At 39.7% G+C, this 7,345-nt stretch overlaps 1 pseudogene; it reads left to right on the top strand.

Moving 5' to 3' along the window:
- The first annotated feature begins 902 nt into the window (after positions 1 to 902).
- On the top strand, positions 903 to 6,253 carry LOC125842242 (uncharacterized; annotated as a pseudogene).
- The last annotated feature ends 1,092 nt before the right edge of the window (positions 6,254 to 7,345 follow it).

Below are 7,345 nucleotides of genomic sequence, written 5' to 3' on the forward strand. Positions count from 1 at the left end.
GATATTGTGCCAGACCGCTCCTCATTTGCTAACATAAGGAAAAAGACCACAAAAAATTTTCGTGAATATGCCGTTAGATGGAGGGAGCAAGCTGCTAGGGTTAAACCATCAATGAAAGAGTCAGAGATGATTGATGTTTTTCTCCAAGCCCAAGAACCTGATTACTTTCATTACTTGCTTTCTGTAGTCGGAAAGACATTCGCCGAAGTTATCAAGGTTGGGGAAATGGTGGAAAATGGCATCAAGTCTGGGAAGATCGTAAGCCAAGCTGCTTTAAAAGCCACAACACAAGCGCTTCAAAATGGTTCTGGAAATATTGGAGGGAAGAAAAGAAGGGAAGATGTAGCCACTGTTGTATCAGCACCCAAACCTATGCCCAAGATAATCATACACAACACTACTTTCCTCCCCAAATTCCACAATATCCTGTCCCATATCCTCAATATCCCATTTTTAGCGCACAACCAATTGTTCCCCCTTCTTATCCGCAATGGCGTGCGCCACTTCCTCAAAATCATCCATCACCCCCACAAATTCACCAAAATACAACTAGAATTCCTTTTCGTCCTAGAAAAGAATACAAGAAGGGAAATGGAGCTAAGGATGAGTTTACCCCTATTGGAGAATCATATGCTAGCTTGTTTCAAAAATTAAGAACGTTGAATGTTTTGAGTCCTATTGAAAGAAAGATGTCGAATCCTCCTCCGAGAAATCTTGATTATTCCCAACACTGCGCATATTGTTCTGATGCCCCAGGGCAAAACATAGAAAGATGCTGGTACTTGAAAAAGGCAATTCAAGATTTGATCGATACTCGTCGAATTATAGTTGAAAGCCCAAATGGACCGAACATCAATCAAAATCCACTGCCCAGACATACTGAAACAAACATGTTAGAGATGATGAATGACCACGAAGAAGTTGTAGTCCCATACAAGCCAATCCTTAAGGTTGAAACTGGCATGAAAGTTCAGCAAATGTCGTTGACTTAACAAAAATGATGCCTTCAGGGGCGGAAAGTACGTCTGAAAAGTTGACCCCATCAAGCGCACCCATCCTAATTGTAAAAGGAGCACTTGAAGATGTTTGGGAAAGACAGAGAGAGGCAAGATTGGTTGTTCCAAGAGGGCCAGACAAGCCTATCTCAATCGTGCAAGGAGCCTATATTCCACCTGTAATCATTAGGCCAGTGTCCCAACTTCCAATGACTAATCCCAAGGCTGTCTCTTGGAATTATGAGCCTACCGTCGTGACATACAAGGGGAAAGAAATCAATGAAGAAGTAGATGAAATAGGAGGAATGACTCGTTCGGGAAGATGCTATGCCTAGACTGAATTAAGGAAAAATAAAAATGACCAAATGCAAGTTAAAAGTCCAGTCACTGAAGGGGAGGCACAAGAGTTCTTAAGAAAGATGAAATTGTCAGACTACTCCATTGTGGAACAGTTAAGGAAAACTCCAGCCCAAATCTCTTTGTTGTCATTGTTAATACATTCAGATGAACATCGTAAAGCTGTAATGAAGATTCTGAATGAAGCACATGTTCCCAATGAAGTTACAGTGAGTCAGTTAGAGAAGATTGCTGGGAGAATCTTTGAAGTAAACCGCATCACCTTTTCAGATGATGAACTACCAGTGGAAGGTACGAGACATAACCAAGGCCTCCATATCACTGTAAAGTGTGAGCTTTCATATGTCACTCGAGTTCTAATTGACGGAGGGTCTGGGGCAAATATTTGTCCCTTGTCAACTCTATAAAAATTGAATGTTAATGTTGAAAGGGTACAACCCAACAACGTATGTGTTAGGGCTTTTGATGGGTCCAAAATAGATGCCATTGGAGAGATAGAGCTTATACTGAAAATAGGGCCTGTCGAGTTCACCGTGAATTTTCAAGTGTTGAATATCAATGCATCCTACAATCTATTGTTGGGAAGACCATGAGTGCATAAAGCTGGGGCAGTCCCCTCTACGTTACATCAAATGATTAAGTTTGAATACGACCGACAAGAAGTGATTGTTCATGGTGAGGGGGATCTTTCAGTCTACAAAGACTCTTCCCTCCCTTTTATCAAGGCGAGTAATGATAATGAGGCATTGGTTTATCAAGCTTTTAAGGTAGTGGTTGTTGAGCATATCCTCGAGGGGAATCCCATTTCAAAACCGTAACTGCCCATGGCATCCGTGATGATGGTAAATGAAATGCTGAAGCATGGTTTTGAACCAGGTAAAGGCTTGGGGATCTTCTTGCAAGGGAGAGCTTATCCGGTGAGTCCACGAAAGAGTCTGGGTACTTTTGGCTTAGGATACAAGCCTAAAGTTGAGGACAAAATGAAGGCCAAGAAGCAGAAGAGAGATGTATGGTCACTTACTAAGCCTATACCACCCATATACAAATCTTTCCTCAAAGCCCGCATAACAGAATCTTCTGAGTCACCACTCCCAGAGCCAGTGCTGGAGGTTCACGAAGAATTGATCAACTATTTTCAAGATTTATTTGTCGAGGCTGATATGATTGAACTCGGAGAAGGCACTAGCGACAGAGATGTGCAATTCATTGGTCCTGATGTCCAGCTGAACAATTGGGAGGCCACTCCTCTCCCCATTAAGAATGTGTCTTGGTAGTCTGTCTTGTTTTTCTTTTTGTCATCCGATTTATTCAAGGGTTGTAATTCGGATTTTGTCTCGTCGTTTTATTTCAAACTCTCTATTTTCCTTTTCAATAGGATGTAATTGTGTTTTTATTTCAGTCTAATATATTTATTTTGTTTTCTTCTATACAGTTCTTTCTATGCCGATTCTAGTGATATGACATGCATGCAGAATTATTCACCGGATCTTAAAATCCAATCTAATCTTCGACCTAATCCTGAAATACTAAGTCAAGAAATCGAATATGATGAAGACAAAGTATTTGAAGAAGTAAGCAGGGATTTCAAATCTTTTGAGAATAAATTAAACCCAAATATAAGTGAAACTGAGACGATAAATTTAGGGGATCATGAAAATATTAAAGAGACTAAGATAAGCGTACATGCTCGACATCAAAAGGATGATATAATCCAGGCTCTGTTTGATTACAAGGATGTTTTTGCGTCATCTTATGATGACATGCCTGGATTAAGCACTGACATGGTGGTTCACAAGTTGCCGATTGATCCTAAGTTCCCTCCAGTAAAGCAAAAGTTGAGAAAGCTTAAAACTGACATGAGTGTAATAATTAAAGAGGAAATCACAAAGCAACTTGAGGCCAAAGTCATTCGAGTCGCTCAATATCCTTCTTGGTTAGCCAACATCGTACCTGTCCCTAAGAAAGACGGCAAAGTTCGAATGTGTGTTGATTATCGTGATTTGAACAAAGCAAGTCCAAAAGATGATTTTCCTTTGCCCAACATTCATATTTTGTTGGATAATTGTGCTAAACATGAGATTGCATCTTTTGTGGATTGCTATGCGGGTTATCATCAAATTATTATGGATGATGAAGATGCAGAAAAAACGTATTTTATCACTCTATGGGGTACATATTGTTATCGAGTCATGCCATTTGGGTTAAAAAATGCGGGAGCAACTTATATGAGGGGAATGACAACTCTGTTTCATGACATGATGCATAAAGAAATCGAAGTTTATGTGGATGATGTGATCATTAAATCAAAAAAACAGTCAAACCATGTGCAAGACTTAAGAAGATTTTTCGAAAGGCTTCGCAGGTATAATCTCAAGCTTAATCCTGCAAAATGTGTATTTGGAGTACCGTCAAGAAAGCTTTTGGGGTTTATAGTCAGTCGACGAGGTATCGAGTTAGATCCTTCAAAAATAAAAGTCATTCAGGAACTGCCACCTCCAAAGAATAAAACTGAGGTTATGAGCCTTCTAGGAAGGTTAAACTACATCAGTAGATTCATTGCTCAACTCACAACAACTTGCAAGCCCATTTTTAAGTTGTTAAAAAAGAATGTCACAGTCGAGTGGATCGAAGAATGTCGAGAGGCTTTTGAAAGAATTAAGAATTACTTATCGAATCCCCCTGTGTTGTTTCCTCTCGAGCCGGGCAGACCATTGATATTATATATGTCAGTACTGGATAATTCTTTTGGATGTGTATTGGGTCAGCATGATGGCACTGGGAAGAAAGAGCGGGCCATTTGTTACCTCAGCAAGAAATTTACCGTTTATGAGTCGAAGTACACCCTTCTCGAAAGAACGTGTTGTGCCCTAACTTGGGTAGCACAGAAGTTGAAGCACTATCTTTCATCTTATACTACTTATCTCATTTCTCGTATGGATCCGTTAAAATACATTTTTCAAAAGCCCATGCCCACGGGCAGGCTTGCGAAATGGCAAATATTACTCACAGAGTTTGACATTATTTATGTGATGCGGACCGCAATGAAGGCTCAAACCTTGGCAGATCATTTGGCAGAGAACCCTATTGATGATGAATATGAACCACTTAAGACCTACTTTCCAGACGAAGAGGTATCATGTATCGATGAAGTTATTCATAATAAGGATCAAGGATGGAAGTTGTTCTTTGACGGTGCTGCTAACAAGAAGGGAGTTGGGATAGGAGCAGTTCTTATGTCTGAATCAGGGGAATATTTCCCTATAACAGCCCAACTTAGATTCTATTGTACCAATAATATGTCAGAGTATGAGGCTTGCATCTTGGGCTTGAGGTTAACTGCTGACATGGGCATCCAAGAGTTGTTAGTGCTAGGAGACTCAGACTTACTGGTCCATCAAATTCAAGGAGAATGGGAGACTCGTGACCCAAAGCTCATACCATATCAACATTGTTTACAAGATCTTTGTCGACGGTTTGTGTCAATAAAGTTTAGACACATTCCTAGAGTTCATAATGAGATTGCTGATGCATTGGCAACTTTATCTTCGATGCTTCAACATCCTGACGAAGCTCATATCGATCCTTTGTACATACAAATTCGTGATCAACATGCTTATTGCAACTTGGTGGAGGAAGAATTTGACATTAAACCTTGGTTTCATGATATTAAAACATATCTTCAGTCTGGAGAATGTCCTACTAATGTCACTAGTAATCAAAAAAGGACTATTCGGCAACTAGTTAGCGGTTTTTTCTTAAGCGGAGGCATATTGTACAAGAAAACACCTGATTTGGGTCTTCTAAGATGTGTAAATGCTAAAGAGGCTTCAACAATCATGATTAAAGTATACTCAGGAGTTTGTAGACCTCATATGAATGGATATGTTCTGGCAAAAAAGATACTTCGAGCAGGTTATTATTGGCTCACCATGGAGCGGGATTCTATACGATTTGTTCGTAAGTGTCATGAATGTCAAATACACGGTGATTTGATACATTCTCCTCCCTCCGAGTTGCATGCGATGTCTGCTCCATGGCCTTTCGCGGCATGGGGAATAGATGTGATTGGACCAATAGAACCAAAAGCATCGAATGGTCATAGGTTCATCCTGGTGGCCATTGATTACTTTACAAAGTGGGTGGTAGCAGTAACTTTCAAGTCAGTGACCAAGAAGATCGTGGTGGATTTCATTCATTTCAACATTATCTGTCGATTTGGTATTCCAAAGGCAACTGTTACCGATAATGCTGCAAATCTCAACAGTCACTTAATGCAAGAGGTATGCCGTCAATTTAAGATTGAGCATCGAAATTCGACTCCTTATCGCCCAAAAGCAAATGGGGCTGTAGAAGCCGCCAACAAAAATATAAAAAAGATACTTCGTAAAATGGTGCAAAGTTCTCGACAATGGCATGAAAAGTTGCATTTTGCTTTGTTGGGTTATCGCACTACAGTTCGTACATCAGTGGGGGCCACCCCCTATTCGCTTGTATATGGGACTGAGGCAGTTATACCTGCAGAGGTTGAGATTTCATCCCTACGAATTGTTGTAGAGGCTGAGATTGATGAGGATGAGTGGATCAGGACACGCTTGGAGCAATTAAGTTTGATTGATGAGAAGCGATTGACATCAGTATGCCATGGACAATTGTACCAGAAAAGAATGGCACGAGCATACAACAAAAAGGTGCGTCCCAGACGTTTCGAAGAGGGTCAATTAGTGCTGAGACGTATTCTGCCACACCAGGCTGAAGTCAAAGGCAAATTTTCCCCGAATTGAAAAGGACCATTCATTGTAAAGAAGGTATTATCCAATGGTGCTCTTTACTTAGCAGATATAGAAGGCAAAATGACAGAAATGGTCATCAATGTTGATGCTGTGAAGAGATATTATATATGATGTGATTTTTCGGTATTAGAAACCCTTATGTTTGGACTTGACATTTCAAAGGTTGATGTAATGGAAATTCTTGGTTCTGCGTCTAAGTATTGATTCATATGTTGTCACCCTCGTTGAGAGTTAATTTACTTCCTTGGTTCTTCTGCTTCCTTGGCTCTTCCATAAAAAAAAAGAAAATCAATCAATATGAACTACGTTTGACCTGATTCTTGTTTCAACAAGATACGTAGGCAACCCTGTCGTTGGGTTCGGTCTAACCAAACAAAAAATCCAAAATTCCATATTCGTAAAAAACTGGGGCAAAGGTCATTTTTTTTTTAGTTTTTATTTTTATTCTTTCTATCCCAAAGCTAAAGTCGATCCCATCATTTAAAGTCGTATTTGAGAATTCATCTTATCATTTCTTTCTAACCTTGTACAAAAGTTGGATAAAGACCTTTGGATCAACCTTTGAAGTGTCAAGAGTAAGTATGTTAAGGGTACAAATGATGAAACCATGAGAGAGTCTTATCGGTGAAAACCCTAACTGGGCATCATAAAGCGAATGGGAGTTGAGAGAAACAAAAATGAGAGAGTCTTATTGGTAAAAACCCTAACTGGGCATCATAAGGCGAATGCGAGTTGAGAGAAACAAAAATGAGAGCGTCTTATTGGTGAAAACCCTAACTGGGCATCATAAGACAAATGTGAGTTGGGAGAAACAAAAATGAGAGAGTCTTATTGGTGAAAACCCTAACTCGGCATCATAAGGCGAAGGTGAGCTGTGAAAAAAAAATAATAAAATAAAAAAAATGAGAGAGTTTTATTGGTGAAAACCCTAACTGGGCATCATAAGGCGAATGTGAGTTGTGAGAAATAAAAATGAGAGAGTTTTACTGGTGAAAATCCTAACGGGCACCATGAGGCGAATGTGAGTTGAAGGATTCAAAGTGAAAGAGTTTTAGTGGCAAAAACCCTCGTGGACATCATAAGGCAAATAAGAGTTTGAAATTTGTTATGACTTCGTCAAATAGTTGGAACTCCACATCAAGATTAGATGATCAATACTGGTTGATGAATAGATTGGATGGACAAATCGGGTAATCAATTCAA

The sequence above is a fragment of the Solanum stenotomum genome, chromosome 10 (genome assembly GCF_019186545.1).
Source record: "Solanum stenotomum isolate F172 chromosome 10, ASM1918654v1, whole genome shotgun sequence".
Taxonomy (NCBI): domain Eukaryota; kingdom Viridiplantae; phylum Streptophyta; class Magnoliopsida; order Solanales; family Solanaceae; genus Solanum; species Solanum stenotomum.